Source organism: Coloeus monedula, assembly GCF_965178545.1.
Source record: "Coloeus monedula genome assembly, chromosome: 3".
Taxonomy (NCBI): Eukaryota; Metazoa; Chordata; class Aves; order Passeriformes; family Corvidae; genus Coloeus; species Coloeus monedula.
In genome coordinates, this window is record NC_138783.1 from 19,077,962 (window position 1) to 19,096,346 (window position 18,385).

Here is an 18,385-nt window from a genome sequence, read left to right on the forward strand (position 1 = left end):
ACAGATTCACAGTATAGCATACAGATAGGTGAACAGAAGATATTAAGAATTTTCTGTAAATCAGATTCTTGTATGATCAAGACTGTGTACCAACTGAGAAAACAGAAGTTATTTAAAACCCTAGGTGCACACAAGGCCACAGTTCTAACTGTACTAGCCTAAGAAACAAAAGCACAAGATCCACGGATTCTCAGTCTAATCTGCTCTGAAAGACAGTCACTAGGTTTGCTTGTTACTGACCTAATATGAAACTGCAAGTTCCAACTTGGGACCTGAATTACAAAGTACCCCACAAAACCCCACACTGCCACAATGCTGACCTCCTTCCAGGCCACTTGTGTCAATCCTTAGAGCAAGAAGCTCTGGCTGAAGAGCTGAACACACTGAAATATGTAGGTAGAGACAAAGCCTGACTTTATGAAGTCCTTCTGAGCAATAGGACATTTTAGCACATTCTTAGAACCAGCACAAATATGTTTCTATCACCTTCACACATCTTGTACAACAAACAAAACATGCCTATGCATCTTTGAAAAAGTCATTTTCAGAGAATTAGGAAGAACAGATGGCAATATTCACATAGCATTGCATTAAGAAGAGACCTTGGTATGGAAGAACAAAAGACCAGGCCCAAAAGCTCTGACCTGCAAGGGTATTTTCCTATCAGGCGGCACAAGCTCTTAGATGTGGAAGAAGAATCCTCATCTGAACTTGGATGCTAACAGATTTCTCAAGTTTGTAAGATCACAGTTACTTAACCAGTAATCTACAAATCGACAGGTAACAGTTCACCACCATTTTTTCACCTTCCAATATGGGAAAGTAATGTGCATAGGGCAGGTATTTGAGTAACAAAGAGGTAGTTGGTATAGTAAGTTTAACAGTCACGTAAAAACTTGCAGGAAGTTTGTGAATTTTGTACTTTGTTCTGCCACCAGTCATCTGGTCTTACCTGAACATCCCTGAGTCTACTCTGCCATCTGCAAAATGGAGGTGGGGAACACTGGTTCTGAAATGTTTGTAAAATGTAGTTAGTTGATGCCTGCAAAAGCACACAACAGAAGAGCAAAGTGTTATTATACCCTAAAAACATGCTGTTCAACAAAATATGTTATATATAAATGACAATACTAACTGTGTTCTACAACACACACTCTTAAAAGATTTTGTTTATACATCTGTTTAGAAAGTGAATTGTTTTGATTCTCTGGTAGGATGAACATGAGATTCTCTCCAGAGAAAGAAGCGGGCAATCTTTTTCTAGATCTTCATAATCAAACAAAACTGAGCCTCAGTGTAAAATTTCCCCCAAGTATTATAACACAACTACAGTTAATGCAACTGCCATTTTACCCTATGACAGGGCTAACAAAAATCCCCAACTAACAACTGTGGATGACTCTTCTCAACTTTCTGCCCTGCTACTCACTACCAAGTTTTTCTTCCAGAGACTGCACAACACTTTACACAGAAGAACCCATAACCATTCCAAGTTTGTAAGTGGAGAAACTGCTTTATTTGGTCTCCATAGCTGAAAAGGAAGTCATGGCATACTCTACCTTTATTCTAAGGCTACGGCACATTTCAATCACATTTGTAAAACTGGGAAATTCACACCAATCACCAGCATCATTATACTGGTAAAGTACAGATGATCCTTCAAGAAACTTCAGTGAGATCCATGAAGATTTTCTTGCAAGTCAAAATTTATTTCCATTGAAGTCTGTAACAAAGTTCTCACTGAACTCAGCATGACAGTGATTACACCTAATGGGGTGCAGCTCCTGGACAACAGTATAGCTCCTTTTTGGATGGGAGATGGGGGAATCACACATATGGTAAGCTGCCCCCATCACGTTTGGTGTGTGGGAGAAGCAGTACTCAGGGAAGTGACAAAATCTGTTTTGCAGACAGTGCATAACATGTATGATACTTTGCAAAGGACATTCCTCTGCAGTTTACCTTACACAAACTTGGGAGTGCTCAGGCTAAAACAGTGCACCTGCTTTTCCACTCCCTCTATGCTTGGCTAGGGCCACCATGAAAGCAGACTGCTTGGCAGAGACACTACTTTTGTTCAGCACTAGCAGAAATGCTTCTGGTTCCTCAGTTTAAAACTGTTCCAAAAAAAAAAAAAAACCAACTGGCCCATCATCTAAATATGGACTGCTGGTTGATTATTTCACTAAGTTAATCTATCTGACTAACTCTCCAAAGAAAGGGAAAAAAGCAAGTTTTAACTGCAGTGATGGGACACCACCACCACCATCACCGACTGCCACCTCTTCCCCTGCCCTCCAGCAAAAAATAAAAAGGAGTGAGGGTGTCTCATTCTTCTGATCAAGTGGTACTGATGTAGTTACAGCAATGTTTTAAACACACACTGCTCCTAGCCAGTTTTGCCACAATCCCCCAGACTAACACAACCAAATTCTGTTCAGAAGCCTCAGTGGAATTACAGAAGCTCACATCAATTCTGCTTTCAGACCAAAGTGAATTTTACATCCAGATTTTTTAGCCTGACCAGTAGCCCATTTCAATATAACCTAGCAGGAAAACATTGCTAAGCACATGCAGAGTAACAGGTTTCTCTGAGACATTTCAGACAGAACACGGTCAAAGATACCAATTCTCCTGATAAAATCTTTGCTCCAATACTTATTTTCTGAAAGGAAGGAAAGCCTCAACATTTCACATGTCTAAGGGGGAATGTGGGGGGAAGAAGCAAGTTAGGACAAGAATAATTGAATCCTATGAAAATGCAATAATTATAAAATCAGACACATTGTAGAATCACAGAATGGTCTGGGTTGGAAGGAACCTTAAAGATGACCTAATTTGAACTCCTCGGCCATGGGCAGGGACACCTTCCACTAGACCAGGTCGCTCAAGCCCCATCCAGCCTCGCCTTGAACACTTCCAGGGATGGGGCAGCCACAACTTCTCTGGGCAGCCTGTGCAGCTGTCCCATCACAGTAAAGAATTTCTTCCTAATATCTAATCTAAATCTACTCTCTTTCAGTTTGAAGCCATTCCCCCTTGTCCTGTCACTACCTGCTCTTGTGAAAAGTCCCTCTCCATCTCTCTCATGAGGTACTGGAAGGCTGCTAGGAGGTCCACCCGGAGCCATGTCTTCTCCAAGTTGAAAAATTCCAACTCTCTCTGCCTATCCTCATAGGACAGGTGCTGCAGCCCTCTGATCAACTGCATGGCCCTCCTCTGGACTTGCTGCAACAGGTCCATGCCTTTATTTCACTGGGGATCCCAGAGCTGGATGCAGTTCTCCAGGTGGGGTGCCACAACAGCAGCACAGAGGGTGAGAAGCAAGGCATTCTCCTGAAATCCTTATGTTAAACAAAAGCTAATTGTTTTAAGGCAGTTAAAAACCTGAATGCTTCAGCAATAAATAGCTCCTATTAAAAAAGTTGCCTAAATATGTGACTACTATATTTTCTTACTGATCTTGAATCAAACATAGTGAAAATGAAAATGACGACCCTTTCAGGATGAGTGATTCATCTTACTTTGGCTTGTTCTCTTAAGAGTAAGAAATAGTAATTTTCCCGTTTCATTTTTTTAAGGAAGGTTTTCTTTTTATTTCTTTATAAAAATTGACCATTTTATACATTTGCAACCTGCAATAGCATTTTGACCTTTGCTTCAATTTTCTTCTGATTTCTATTCAGCTTTCTAATCTTATCTTTTCATATTTAGTTATACTAGACACAACTACTGCTGAGACTTTGAATACCCTATACATTCATACAAAAGAATATAGAAAAACAGGACAAAGACAGGACCATGAAACCTATGTTTGCACATAGGGAGTGAAGGCCATAAAACCACTTCTTGAAGTGTGTAACTCCTCCTTTTTGGGTGGCAGGGGCAAAACTGAATTTGTACACAGTTTGTGTAACTGTACTATCAGGCCTCAGGCACACTCTGCGTTTCTGAGTACAACCCTTCTCCTACCTGAACTCTAACTCTGAATTCCTTAATGGTCACAAATATTGCTATAGAGTTCCCCTGCTGCAGAAAAAACAAGTGGAGCTGCAGAGTCAATACATGTTATCAAGCTCTTTGACTGCTCAGATGCTATTAATATTTTGGTAGGGTGGGGGTTAGAATTCCTGTCAGGCACAGAGTTGCTATGGCATATATACCAATTTTTTTCCTTATTTCTTTTCCATCTAATACATTAGCAATACATGCAGCATCCAGGAACAACTTGGTTTCATGTTTTGCTTTCTCTCACCAGCAGTGCTAGATTCCTTCCTGCATGCTGTAAAGTACCCCCTCAACCATTAAAGTCACATTCACATGCCACTTAGTCAAAAGGAAAGCTTGTAACAGCAATTTTAAAATAATAATTTTTTTTAATGTTAAGTACGTATCTGTGTCAACAGAGATCTGTTGATCTTTATCCTTTAGAAGCTACAGAAGAGTCTAGCACCCACAACAAAAAATGAAGATTAATATGGCCACAGTGTTACCTAGTGAGCTACTCTGCATTCCCTAATGGCAGAAGATACTGCCCAAGGCATCTGCTATTAAAAATAGGAACTGGATAATAGATGCTAAAGTCATCTAAAAAATATATATTCCGCTTAACAGAAACAGATACTGTTACAAATGAACTCTTTCTGAACAAAGAAATCATATCCACATTTTAGATGCTATTGTTGCTAGATGTATTTTAACAAAAAAATACCTAATTGCAATTTGCCTTTAAATTATTACGAACCAATGTTAAATTCTACTGTAATATTATGTAACTCAATTTATATTAAATGAAAATAAATTGCGAATGTTTGATGTCAAAACTGTAAACAAAGCTCAAGTACTCAACAGGGAAGTCTTCCTTGAAGTATGAAGAACAACTATTAGGTTTAGAACTAAGTTACCTGAAACTAGTACCTTCCATTGCATCTGCAGAGTCTTTGCTTCATATGTCACTTAATGGCATGTCCTGTAAAGCTGGGAAACTAACTGGGAATTGAAAAAGTAAGATCATTTGTCTTCCCTCTCATTTGAGAAAACAAAGAAGTTTGAGTTCTACTGGTTCTAAAAGCTTGCATTTGGTTAAGAAGAATCAGTTACCTTATTAGGGATAATACTTTACTTTTATTTTATGTGCAAACTCTATTTGCATCTACTTGTGTGTTTGTGCATGAGTGTGATTTTATTAAGTAGGACATTTTTAAAGGCCATAATTAAAAAAAGGCATAATTTGTCATGTCCTAAATAAAAACTTTCTTAACTGTTGTAATCTAGATAAATGCACATAGGCCATGAAATCACTTGAAAGTGTGCAGGCATACAGTGCATGCTCTCAAACAACAAAAAAAGTAGTGCCTAATTTAGTGTAAAGGCTATATTTAGCAACGTATTTTAATGGTTGTCTACCAATAGAGACTGCTTCTGAAAAAACAAAAATACCAAAGCAAAATGAGATTACAAGCACCAATTTAAACCAAGTGTTTATTGACCAAAATCCTGATTTAAACCAGTTCAGTAGGTGTAACTGGAATTCAAGGCAGCAGACACGTGAGCATACATACATAGGGGCTCACAAGGGCCAGGAATACGAGGCATAAAACCCTCCCTGCTTCCAACATGCCTGCCCCCACTCTCTCCTTCAGCCCTGCCTCAATCTCTGCAAAGCCTGTTAGAGCTCCACAAAACACCATCCCCCACTCAAAGATTTTTTTTTTTTCCCTTTAGGATCCTTGAATAAGAGAAACACGTACTGTCCCCACCGCAGACCTGAATTGTGCCCTTCTCTCATGTAACCCACTGCATGGGGATGTCTGTGATGACAGCCTCACCTCCCGTTTTGACTTCCCTCTTTCTGTGAAGAGTAACAGTAAACGTCAAATGCAGCCCTGTGGGTCCATTCAGGAAAGCAAGACTGCACGCAGAAACCAGATCAGCCATGGCAGAGAAACCAGCGGAACACTTCTTAGACAAAATACAGTTATCTGGTCAGTTTCCTCAGGTGCTTCCCTCCCTGCACTCCAGCGTCCTCTCACTCACTTCGGCCCCATCAGCACATGGCGCAGTGAAACAGAAAGCTCGACAGGGACATCCTCGAGAGTCCACTTCACTATATAAATAAATAATCCATTTCCTCTACACGGATCTCTCAGGAGGGCAGGATCTTCCTTCGCTGATTAAAAACCAGGAAGACTTCACAGGCACACAGACGCAAAGCTTTGTTTGGAGCTCTCACCTGAACAAAAGGCCAGCCCGGAGCAACAGCAAATCAAGTGATTTCAAAATCTGCAACTGAGTATCCAGATCCCTTCCACAGCTTCCTCCAAAGGACCCTGAACAACCAAACGATGGTGAGGGTCCCCACCATGCGAGATTTTTGCCTGGGTCACTTTTAACCATGGACTTTATTTACCCCCTGCTGCTTTGGTACACAGTGCTGTGGCAAGACAGATGAGCACAACCACATACAAGAGATGCAAGGAAAATACTTAACACTCAAAAATTGTTTTACACACACACAGAAGCAATTCTCTCATATTAATGGAAATCTCATAGTAATGAGAACAAATTCAACCATTACACTTAGTTTTCTGTCATTCACTTCCCTTATTTAAGGTCTTCTATGCTAAGAAATAAAGTTTAAAACTTCCTTCCCTTGCTCTACACTTCTGACACTTGTACTCTTTATTTAGACCAACAGTTTTAAAAGAATGGCACCGGAGCTTCTGCTCACTCTTTCAGCACTAAAACACATTTTTAATCAATACAGCAGAGGAAGTAAATTGTGAATAATTGCCTGCATTAATATATTTGCTACCAGCTTTGTCATTCTTCTAATTTGCACACACCAAATTTCCCCTTATAAACACCTCTGTTTCTCCAAAAGCAGCTGGAAATTAATTATGCTGTTTTTATTTTCTTATTAATTCATATGCTATAGTTCTGTAATCAGTGCAGGATCATGCTGCAATTTTGCATACTTGTTTCAAAATACATTATGAGTACTTGATGATTGATCTTTAACACAATGTATGAAAGAGCATCTCAAACAAATTAGAGGGAATACAAATAAAGAAACTTAAAAAAGAAAAAGAATTACACACATTTTCAAACAAGAGCTAAACCCTGAAACTCACAAGTTTGTGGCATGGAGCACTCACTGATTAGAAATGAGCCAGGCAGGAAGTTTACACTATGCAACATGAAATTCGGATATAAAGAAACCTTTTGCAAAGAGAAAGAACACCTGAAGCCAGATTTACCAACACAGTGGCTGTGTAAATGCTACTTCTTTCCAAATCTACCATCTCTGACCATCACTTCGCGGTACATCAGAATGCTTTCTTTCCCTAGCCAGACAGCCAACTTGGGAAGCAAAACATACTTGAACAAAATGGCTTACGTGCCAGAAGACTTATCATTTACCAAATGGCATTCTCACACTTCACGCTCTTCCACCCTCTTCTCACTTACAGGAACTCGGCATGGTTCAGCAATGTCTCTCTCTATTCCCTGCTCTTCCTCAATGGCTCACCATCAGGTCAGGGATGGCCTGTAAGCTTGCGAGCTGAACACTGAGTACAACAGGTGCATGACACTGGCAAGACTATCTGCACATCAGTAATTAAGAAAAATGTGAAACTTGCAGCTTTCCTGAGGAATTACAGGCCACCAGGAACTTCAGCCAGCAAACCTGCAAACAGGTGCACATTGCTGATGCAGGTCTGGTTCTGGCATTTTCTTCAGGAATCCACCTGCACAGCTGTAACTGCAGGATTGGGCTCTTCAGCCATTAGGTCAAGACGAATTGATGTACCTGTACTTCACCCCATAAGTCAGCACGATGTTGCTAACTTCAGTTCACTGTAGGCAGGATGTGGCTCAAAGACCACCACTTAGGGAAAGCAAACCCAAACACGGCCAACCACAAAAATGGCTTTTTCATCAACCTGACAAAGAAAACCTCAGTTCCTTCCAACTTTCACGGCCAGATTTTATTGCTGAAAATAATGTTTCAGCTGCAGTAATTTTAACAGAGTTACTTCACACTGAAGAGGATGAAATGAGGTAAGAAATCAAGTCCTCCCTCACTCCCCTTCCATTCTCACCTAATGATTTCTCTGTCCAGCTTTGCCTCCAAATTTCTCATGAAGTCACTCTTAAATATTGCTTTGACAGCCACGAAACAATGCATTCTCTCGCATACAAAAACAAAAACTCAGAATTATTTGTTGCATAGAAGAACACACAGGCTGCGGAGGGAAAATGCACTATTCTACTGCCAGAGAGACAATCCTAACTATTACTGTGTGACATGCTTTCCCCACTGCCATTGCTGGGTAACTCTTATCTGTGCAAGGCATGAGTACAAATGAAAAACAAATACTCAAAACAGAAAGACAGACAACTTCTAACAAGGCTTAAGTTTAGAAGTCCTTATGTAGCCAGCAGAAAAAACATATTGGGGAAAGAAGTGAAAGGTATCGGTTGAAAGCCATCAAGCACTGAAGCACTGCCTGACACTCAGCAGCACAGTACAGTCACCAATCCTTCACCCAGCTCACCACTAGCACAGGACCTCCTCAGTTGAATCCTGCAGAGCAGGCCTTTAATGCGTGTGCCTGACCCTGTCACAGGGACCTCTGGGTTTCAGAAGCACAGGATGAAGCCCCTCCCTGGAGCGCAGGTGGCAGAAATCTTCCTGTTGCTATACCTGTTTAAGGGGAGAGGGATCCCACAGCCAGGAACACAGGGGGGCTCCACAATGTCTCAAAGCAGACAATTTGCTACACACATAATGCCTTTCAGAAAGAAAATATCATAAAACCCCAAACAAAACACCACACAGCCAGAGGGAAGACACCTTCCTACTTTCCCTCAAAAAGGGAAGGTGTAGACAGGACTTGATAAGCTTCTTGTCAAGACAGATTCCACTTGCATTAAGTTCCCTAGATCCCATGTTGTGCAAGTCCACTGAATTATTTTTATCTTTGCTGAATGAGGCTCTGTGACATTAAGGGTCAATAAAATGCTGCTTCTTACTTTCAGCATTTGCTACATTTTATAAAATCTCTTATATAGAGACACCCACGTGGAAGATTTCTGACAATAAAAATTCCATGCTTCCTAAGCAACTGATTTTCTTAGTGTACTCTCATAAAATCCTGTTAACTTTTCTTCCCCTTGCTAAAAATTGAAATTTGGTTGTACTAGGTTTCTTTGTACTCAGATATGCCTGAAGCTAGCTTATTTTCACATGCTGAATTGTCCACGCTCATAAGGACTTGCTATTACATTATGCATTTGTGTGCTATAAAGGAAAAAGTACAAACACTGAAAGTGTCAAAACCATGCTCTTCCTCTTTGTTGATTCATCTTTCACGTAATCAAATTTATAAATATTAGAAATAACAAAATGCTGCTACCATTGTGAGAATACTATTAATAGGTCTACACCCAGGCATTAAGCCAAGTGTGCTTTACTCCTCAAATACGACTCCAATTTTTACATCAAATTTTTACTTTAAGTAACAAAACACCAGTAAACAGCAAACCTGAAAATCTTACATATGTTTACTGGCCCTAGAAATTAAAGTTCAGTAAGCAAGTTACCCTATTCATCACAATACTGCCAGAGTGCCAAAGTAGTTGCTTCGCTCCATTCCATGTTTTATAAGAAAATCAGTTGTAATTTTGCATTAGATTATGAATATGAAAAAATAATTTAATTGTGAGGAACTATTTCACATGAATCACATTTTAAAAACCTCGCTATGAAGAATCATTTTATTCCTTGCATTAACTTTACAAAGTTAGTATTAAATAAATAGGGGTAATAAATACTGCCATAAACAGCAATTTAAATACCGTGTTTACTGGCAAAACCTCTTAAGTAAGCTCTCCTCATACTTTACACTGTCTTGTCAATAAATATAACCAAACTAAGTCAGTAACATCACAACATTCTGAAGGTGGGATTTTTTTTTGTTTGAAGCAGCATTATGAATGAAAGTGGAGTATTAGCAAAAGATGTCCAAGTGGCACAGAATTCAGTGAGACTACTCACATCTCAAGACAGGCTCTTACTAAGAAAGCTTCAGAGCAGTAGCATACACCGAAGGAAAGGACACAAAACTAAGGAGTCAGATGTAAATTTTATTCCATTCCCTCCTAATGCTAACCTGCTAAGTGACTGCAGGCAAGCCTACGCTCCTTCACAGCTTTTTATCTCAGATGCCTAAAACAGGGGAAAAAAATGATTGTTCCTGATCTTGAGGTGTGTGATTACAGCACGGCTTGTGTACTTCACCAGACAGGACAGAAGCACATAAATAAGGCAAGGCCTACAACTGCCAATTATTAATAATATCACTATTATTGCGAGAACAGCATGTGCTTTTTACTTTTTCAAGCAATGCAGAACAGCAGCCCATCAAGCCATTCTTAAAGTCAGAGTAATCCTTATGATGGCTCAGATCTTACCCCTTCTGAAACTATCAAGAAGGGTGACAGCTCTAGGGAGTCTTTTGTGAAATTCCCATGTCCACCAGTACCACACTCATCCCACAGCTTTCAGACAGACACACTGTATCATTACTGATCTTAAAACATCAGAACAAAATAATAAAAAGCAAGTAAGCCCTAATAATCTTTTGACATTAAACAAAAAAAAGCTTCTGGAAGTAATACCCCAGGAAAGGGAGAAGGAAAAGAAATAATATGACAGAAGTCAGCAGGATGACTTCTACCTATTTCTACTCAAGAGTATTTTGAAATACATATGATTAGAAGTTTGTTCCATCTTTACAGACCCCTAAGTAATAATGAAAACATAAATTATTATTAAGTTTACAGTAAGGCGCAACAGTATCTATACTGCTTTGAAAAACTTAAATCACTCATGAAAACTGTCCCAATATATGGGCGCCATATGATTTAATGATACAGGGAAGTACTGTCACTCTGACAAAGGGACATATGGCTATGCTTCCAAAGGTAAAGACCTCGGAAGCCACCAGCAGGCCACAGCAGTGCTGCTGATTCCACCGGTGGCCACAGCAGGCCATCCCCCATAACAAGGCAGAGGAAGTCCGACTTGGGTCCAAAATTTGGAAAGCGCCTCTGGTTTTGACTACATCACTTGCCAGAGCTCAGAGACAGCCTGCAACACACTCAAAAATTAATGTTTCAGTTCGGTTCCAATTTTAATTTATAGTATCTTCCTCCACCAAGGAGCTGCCTTCAGATAAAGAGGGGGATCTGAACACTACAGGTGTCCATATTTCATTGCAGGTACATTTACAAACTTCACACCACAGCAGAGCCTTGCACACCACAGGTCTCATCTACCTTACCTGCACTTTTTCCACCACCACACGTGGTGGAAGAGCAACTCATACCAGCTCACTTGGTCAAGATCTCCTCTCTTCATACAACTCTTTCCCCAGCTCTCTGCTGGAAGACTGCCCTGCCTAACGCCATGTTCATGAGCTCCAGAGGCGCTGTGCATCCTCAGCCCACAGACCACAAGCGGCAGCAACCTGGAAAAACTTTCAGCTCTGAATGTGAGCAATCATATCAGTGATTTTAACAAGACTTGTCATCTGCTTCAAGATATTCACATGCTTACAGGATCACCAGCTATGGAACCACTAATTTATGAACAAAGTGTATTAAGAGCATTCTGGATGAACAGGAAAAATATTAGTTATAAAATAATTGCGTGATTACCTCTGATATTTTATGTGGAAAACTGACATTTAATATCTTTAATTATTCACACAACAGCTATAAAAGAGAAAGGTTTTCTTCCTTTAAGGGAAAAATAAATACGGACAAATTCCTCTCACCATCACTCCTACACTCCTTTCCTAAATAAAACTCCTGCTGAAGCCAATGGAAGTTTTGCAGGCAATGGGCTTACAGCAAGTAGCCCCCAAAAAACTCCAAAGTGTCAAGGGCAAGCTTCTTAACTATTCTGAGTTTACCTCCACACAGAAACCAGCTACGTTTCTGCTAAAATACGTGCCTGCTTGACATGGCTTATCAGCTTGCTGTGCCAAGAGGGACAGTAGTGCGCAAAAAACTTTTGAGAGCATGGGCCAGTTTTTGAAGCATCCACAAGGCCCCTTGCTAAAGCAGCTCATCACCTTCTATCTTGTGACACACCAGCCCTGCACTGGCACTCACCAAGCAAGACCAGAACTCCTGTACATCAAGACTGAATTAGTAAAATCCATTCATGAACAGCTACTTTAGTGATAACTGTGTAATAAAAGAAATCTTCCCTTTTACCAAAATAAAAGCTCCCTAAAGCAAATGGAGATTCCAAGTCATGGAAAAATCTAATGAAATCTCTATTCTCACCTTAACTAGGCACATTATTTTTATTGCCTTTTTTTTAAGCTACAAGGAAATGCATTTCTTCTTCTCCTCTAAAACTCCTATTACACATTTTTTGTAAAAAAGATACCCTACCCTTTTCTTTGTTCAAGCCAGCTCAACATCAGGCTTGACATACATTTAGCACTATGCACAAAACCAAGGTCCGCTCCTCTCCAAGTGTGGGAAGATTAGGATCACCACTTCACTGCCAGATCAACATTCTGTGCATCCAAAAGACTTCATAACAAAACTAAAAACCAGATAGTGACTCAAGACCTGAGTCAAGGTCTCTGAGCTATTCTTGTTCAGTATCCTTTACTATTACTCGAAATAAAGAAAATGTCCTTAGCAATTGCAGAACTCTCATCTGACTCTTACCTGAAAACAGAAAATTAAATTCAGAAATCAGTACATTTGTATTCAGCCCTGATCAACATTTTGAACCCTATCTGCCGGTTTTGAATTTCCAAACCTGTTTTCACTTGGAAAAAATTATTGCACCAATTACTCTTCACAGAACACGATCCTTGTCAGTAATGCCATAAAACCAAAAGCAATATTCTATGCAACTAGCCTGTCATGAAGTAATTGAACTTGGTGTATATACTCTGACACCTACACATACCAATCACACTGCACACAAAATCCAAAAACCTGAAATTTGGGTGTAAATCTGCAGGAACTGGAGAACAGTAGAATACTCCCTTCAAACCAACTGCCCACTGTGGTTATCCCAGCCTTAACACTAGCTCTGTGGTCATAGCATCACACCAGAACAGCTGCTCCCAACAGCCCCCTTCGAGTCAGCATGTTTGGAACCATCACCTATCTTAAGTCTGCTATACACTGCCTGCAAAAGGTCAAGAGTATGTTACTGATCATTTGCATTTATGAGTACTAAGCTTACCCCAAATACTTGTGTTGTCTTGTTTTTAATTATGTACAGAATAGTGCCAAAAAGAAATGCTACCTCCCACTTCCTATTTTGGGTGAAACGCAGGTCAGTGACACCACGAGCAATCATATGAGAAGTGCTCCAAGTGCCACTCATTTTATGTCATCTATGAACGTGACCCCAAAAATTTAGAACCTCTTCTTTAAACTACCACTTCAGCTTAAAAGGTGTCAAACCCTTCAAAAGTTATCATAACTTTTCCCAGCACGCAGATTAAAAAAACCATTGCTGTGTACCTGAAAGCTTAGGAATACCAGTAAATTAGCCACAAAGACACATCTTCCAAATTGATTGGTATCTGCATTCATCAATGCCAAAAGAAAAAACAGTAACACAGAAAAAGCATGGATGGAATTCTAATTAGCTCTCAGTTTACATGTTAAAAGTGAACGAACTCCTGTTGCAGCGGCATTACAGTTCTGCTAAACTTCTCACTGATTCTCGACCTCCAGAGTTTTCTAATTACCTATTCAGTTTTTATTCTCATAGTTTTCTACCACTGAATTTTAAAAGGGCTTTACACGCTCATTAAATTTTTGACCTGTGTGTTGCACTTTGCATATTCTAATGTTACTCTGGTTTAAAACTTTTGCCCTAAGTCAGTCAGCTGATTATCTTTACAAAGTTTTAAGGGAAAGAAAAACACAAGAAAAAAAAATAAGTGAAGAAAGCTCTGAATATGCACAGCCTCTTAACTCCCAGGTTATTTGGATGCGCCTCTACATACAAACTTTGTATTCTAGCAACTGCTATTAGCACCTGGAAAAGACACATCTTCTGAAGTACCAAAACCAGAACAAGCATCTTCCTCATAAAAAGTGGCAGCACGAGAAACACTGTCTTATCAACAAGAACCAAGTTCTTTTCCCATGTGTACAGTTTACATACTTACCCAGGAAGGCAAATGGAAATTACAGACAGACGAAGATGAAGCTGTCTCAAACCCTTTGTCATGTGATAGTGACCTATAAAGTATCAAATAAAGGCACATCATCAGCACACCATGATTTTACAATATTGCAACTCACCACATCACCAACAAGAGGAGAGATCCCAAAACTTGAAACTTGCTTCCTCCTCACCCCCACCTCAGCTAAGTTGTCATTAAAACGAGATGACAGTCACAGGAAACTGTAAGGAGCAAACAAAAGCTGCACCGTGTCTTTAAAGGGCATTAGGAGGGGGCAAATGGAGCAAATAATCTGAGTGTGCATCAGCAGGATGGGTAATTTTTCCTCTGTCTGTCTCTCTCACACGGATGCATGTTTATGAGCGTGCACAGACACATACACATACACACAGGGAGGCATCACGTAATTATTTACATGCACACACAGTAACACTTGCATGTATTATCAAAATAAAAGACAGAAAGTTGACCACCATCTGCAAGGAGGCATACATAACAATAACCCCCGGGAACTTACACAAGTGAGCGATCAATCCCCGCGCGTGGACAAGCCAAACAACGCAAAAATTAACAACAAGAATAAGCCGCCAGACCGCAAGTACGAGATCCACCCGGGAAGAGAGACAGACAGAGCGACGGACGAAGGCTGCAAGGCTGGAGCACAGTTTCAGGTAATGCCCGCTGCCCCCCGGCAGAGCCCGGCCGAGCCGCCCGGAGCGCTGCGGCCGCCCAGCCGCCCCTCCGCCACCGCAGCCCGCGGGGAGCGACCCCCGGCCGCCGCGGGGGGAGCGGCGCTCGCAGCCGCCGCCCGCCCTCCGCCCACCCCCGCCCGTGCAAAGTGTAGGGCCACCGGAATCCAGGCTCCGGGGTGGGGTGGAAAGAAAAGGTATTAAATATGGAGAAAGACCGCCGTGACCCAGGGTTTTCCCGTCTCCCCCACCGCGCCCCCCGCCCCCGGTCACCATCAAGTTTGCATCCTAGTTACAAAATGTCGATCTTGAAGGCTGACAAGACACAGGGAGAGGGGGAGAGAACGAGAGAGAGGGAGAGAGTGAGTGAGAGAGAGAGAAGAGAGAGTCCATCTTGCTTTGAGGGGGGAGGAGAGGAGCAATAATGCAGCGCATAAATCTCACCCTCCCGGGGGAAAAGTCTGCACAACACCTTTGGGGGCGGGCGGGCGCGCAGGGAAGGGGCGGCGGCGCGAAGAGGGGGCGCGGGGGGCTCCCCGGCCCTCCCAGCTGCCCTCCCCGGCGGGCTCCGGCGAGGCAGGCTGGCAGCAAACACCTCCCTGCTGCTCCCCTCCTCCTCCCCGCGGGCCCGGGCGATGATCCCGCTGCTGCCGCCGCCGCTGCCACCGGGGAGGAGGTGCCACCGCCGGGAGAGCCCACATGGAGACCGGCACCCCGTCCCTGCCCCGGCGGCCGAGCCGGGCCCCTCCGCCGCCCCGCCGGGCTGCGGGACTTGGACGTGTCACCAGCAGGACGGGCAATGGTTTCGGCGCCCCAGGCCCGAGTGACCACCGCCGGCCTGGCGGCGCCCCGGCCTCCCCGCACATACTCACCTCCGCAGAAAACTTTTAACCGCGGGCCTCCCCCGGAAAAAGTGGCGAATCCGCCCCGCACACGGTTAAAGCCCCGCGGCCCCCCAGCTCGGCTGGCGGCGAGCGGGGGAGACCCGGGCACGGTCCTTCCCCGCCCCGGCGGGGAGGGAGGGAGGAGGCAGCAGGCAGGGAGGGAGGGGGCGGGCAGCCGCCTGCCGGTGCCTCTCGCCCCGCCGCCGTGCATGTCGCCTCGGCGGCTCTCGCATCGCTTCGTTTTACCTTCCTCATTCAGCGGCGGCAGCGGGCTGCCACCGATATTCCTAACGCAAACCTGCTGCCGTGCGGCGCCCGGGATTAACGCGACTGCCTCCTTTTCCCCTGCCTCCAACCCTTCCTTCCCCGTCCTCCTCCTCCTCCTCGCAAACCCACACTGGATCGGCTCTCCTCACAGCCATGCAAGTTTCATACATTGCAAATAAACCCGAGAGGAGGAAGAGCGAAGCGCCTGGCGGGGAGCGGGGGGAGGAGGAGGAGGAGGGCTGCTTTCTGTAATTTACCAGCGACCCGATCTCGCAGCAGCAAATAACAGCCGAGCACCCATCCGGCTCCCGGCGGCCGGGAGAGGCCCCCCCGAGGCGGCCGCCCCCTCCCCAAGGCGCCCCTCGCCAAGTTTTCTGTCATCGCGACCACCCAATGTCACAACTTACCTTCAGAAATAGGACTTCGCGCGGCCGAGGCCTGCCACCGCCTCCCCCCGGCCCCCGCCCGCCTTCCTCCCTCCCTTTCTCCCTCTCCACCTTAAACTTATTGACACAACATAATCCCGCATCCACGCGAAACTCCGGCAGGGCCGGCCGCCCGCCCCCCCGCTGCCCACCGGGGCCGCCGCCGCCCCGGGTGCATCGCCGATGACTACCGGAAAACGCACAGCCCAACTCTCCGGCCGAGCCCGGCCGCCGCTGTTGTTGTCGGGGTCGGCGCCGGGGTTTTTCCTCCTGCTCCCCGTGCGGCCGCTGGATCGGCTGCTTCCCCCTCTCTGGTTTTATATGCCCCCCCGCCCTTTCTCGCGGCGGCGGCGGCGCGGAGCCCCCCAGGCCGGCGGCAGCCGATACCGATCCGCGCACTCTCCCCCGCGCCTCGCCGCCCCTCGGGATGAAGTTTCGTTTCTGTCTGCCGCGATTTCCCTGTCAAGTCCCCCCGGAGGCACGCACCGAGCGGCGGCCGGTGGCCATCCCTCCTCCTCCTCGCCCTCCTTCCCCTTCCTCTCTCCGCCGCTGCTCTTGCCTCTCTCTGTGGCGGCGAGAGGTGCCTGGTTTCAAACGCAGCCTGGCACTGGCTGGCCTACCCCCGCCGCCTCTCGGGCTCGGCTCGCTGGTGTTTTAAATGCCCTGCGCTGTTCCGCGATCCACTTGGCCCTCTCCCCGTCAAACACCCCCAAGTCACCCCTGCCCTCCCGGCCGGGAGAAGGGCTGGCGACACCAACCCACCCGTCCTCCGCTGCCCAAACTTTCAAAACGAAGGCAGGGCTGGCAAGAGGGAGGAAAAGTGACTGGGAGCCGCGGCAGCCGCCGCGCCGGGCAGGGGAAGCTCCGCACCTCCTCGTCCGCCAGCGCCGCAGGAGGGGCGCGGGGGGCTGCCCCGTCGCTGGGGCGCGGAGGGTAAAGTGTGGGGCGAGGGCACCCCTCTCCCTATCTCTCTCGCTCTCTGTCTCCCTCCCTGCCTGCCGCTGCTCATCTCCGCCCGCCCGATGCGGGTCGGCGGGCGGGGGCACTCACCTCGGCGGGGTGCGCACCGTGCCGCTGGGCCGGACGCGGCTCGCAGCGCAGCCCCTCCGCCTCGGCGCCCGCGGAACGCGGCTCCACACAGAGCCATGCAACCCGGGCAGCGCCACAACACTCCCCGCGATATAAGACGCCCCGCCATTGGCCGGCGCGCTGAGCGACGGGCCCGCCGGCCACTCAGCGTTGCCGTTACACCCGCGGCCCGCGAGGGAGCTGCCGGCGCACACACTCCCCGCACACACTCACACAAAGATCGCCGCGCTGCCCCTCGCAGGGTTCGCGGAGCCCCCGGCGGCGGTGCCGGAGCGGGGCAGGGAGCGGGGGCTGCCCGGGGCAGCGCGGAGCCGTGCCGACCACAACGCCGGCAGCCGCTGTCCATTGGCCGCCCGGGCAGCGCCGCGAGAGTAAACTACGCCTGCCCTGGGCAGCGCCGCGGGGCAGGGGGGTGCGGGCTCGGCTTGGCCCGGCCCGGCCCGGCACACCCCGAGCATCCCCCCGATAACTTACTCGGCCGAGTTGGGCGGGTTTCATTCAGAGGCCACAGCACGGCGAGCCAGAAGTTGCGGGAGGCAACAGCGCATCCGCGAAGCCCCTGCTGGGGCAGTAAACACGGGCAGCCACCCCCGCGGCCCGCGGGCGGACGGGCCGGGCCGGCGCTGCCCCCTGAGCGGGAGAGGGGGGCTCGGGCAGCGGCGCCGCGCGGGGATGCGCAGGAGCTCCGGGCGGTGCCCGCTGCCGTAGGAATCCTCGCCCAGGCGTGGCGGAGAGGCCCTCACCGGGCCAGCATCGACAGCACGGCCGGCTTCACATCGGCTTCC

The 18,385-nt window shown here is 45.9% G+C and overlaps 1 protein-coding gene across 5 annotated transcripts in view; it reads right to left on the minus strand.

Moving 5' to 3' along the window:
* BBX (BBX high mobility group box domain containing) overlaps positions 1 to 17,649 on the minus strand; it is a 140,598-nt gene extending 122,949 nt beyond the window's left edge. For 3 of the 5 annotated variants that reach the window (XM_082277966.1, XM_082277965.1, XM_082277963.1), the window contains exons 1-2: positions 17,562 to 17,600; positions 14,229 to 14,301 (exon numbers count right to left, since the gene is read on the minus strand). The gene's annotated coding sequence lies outside the window, so the exon portion shown is untranslated. Of the gene's footprint in view, positions 1 to 952; positions 1,043 to 14,228; positions 14,302 to 15,807; positions 15,860 to 17,561 lie in introns of those variants that run through there. The other 2 variants (XM_082277967.1, XM_082277968.1) reach the window with 2 other exon arrangements.
* Between the last annotated feature and the right edge of the window lie 736 nt (positions 17,650 to 18,385).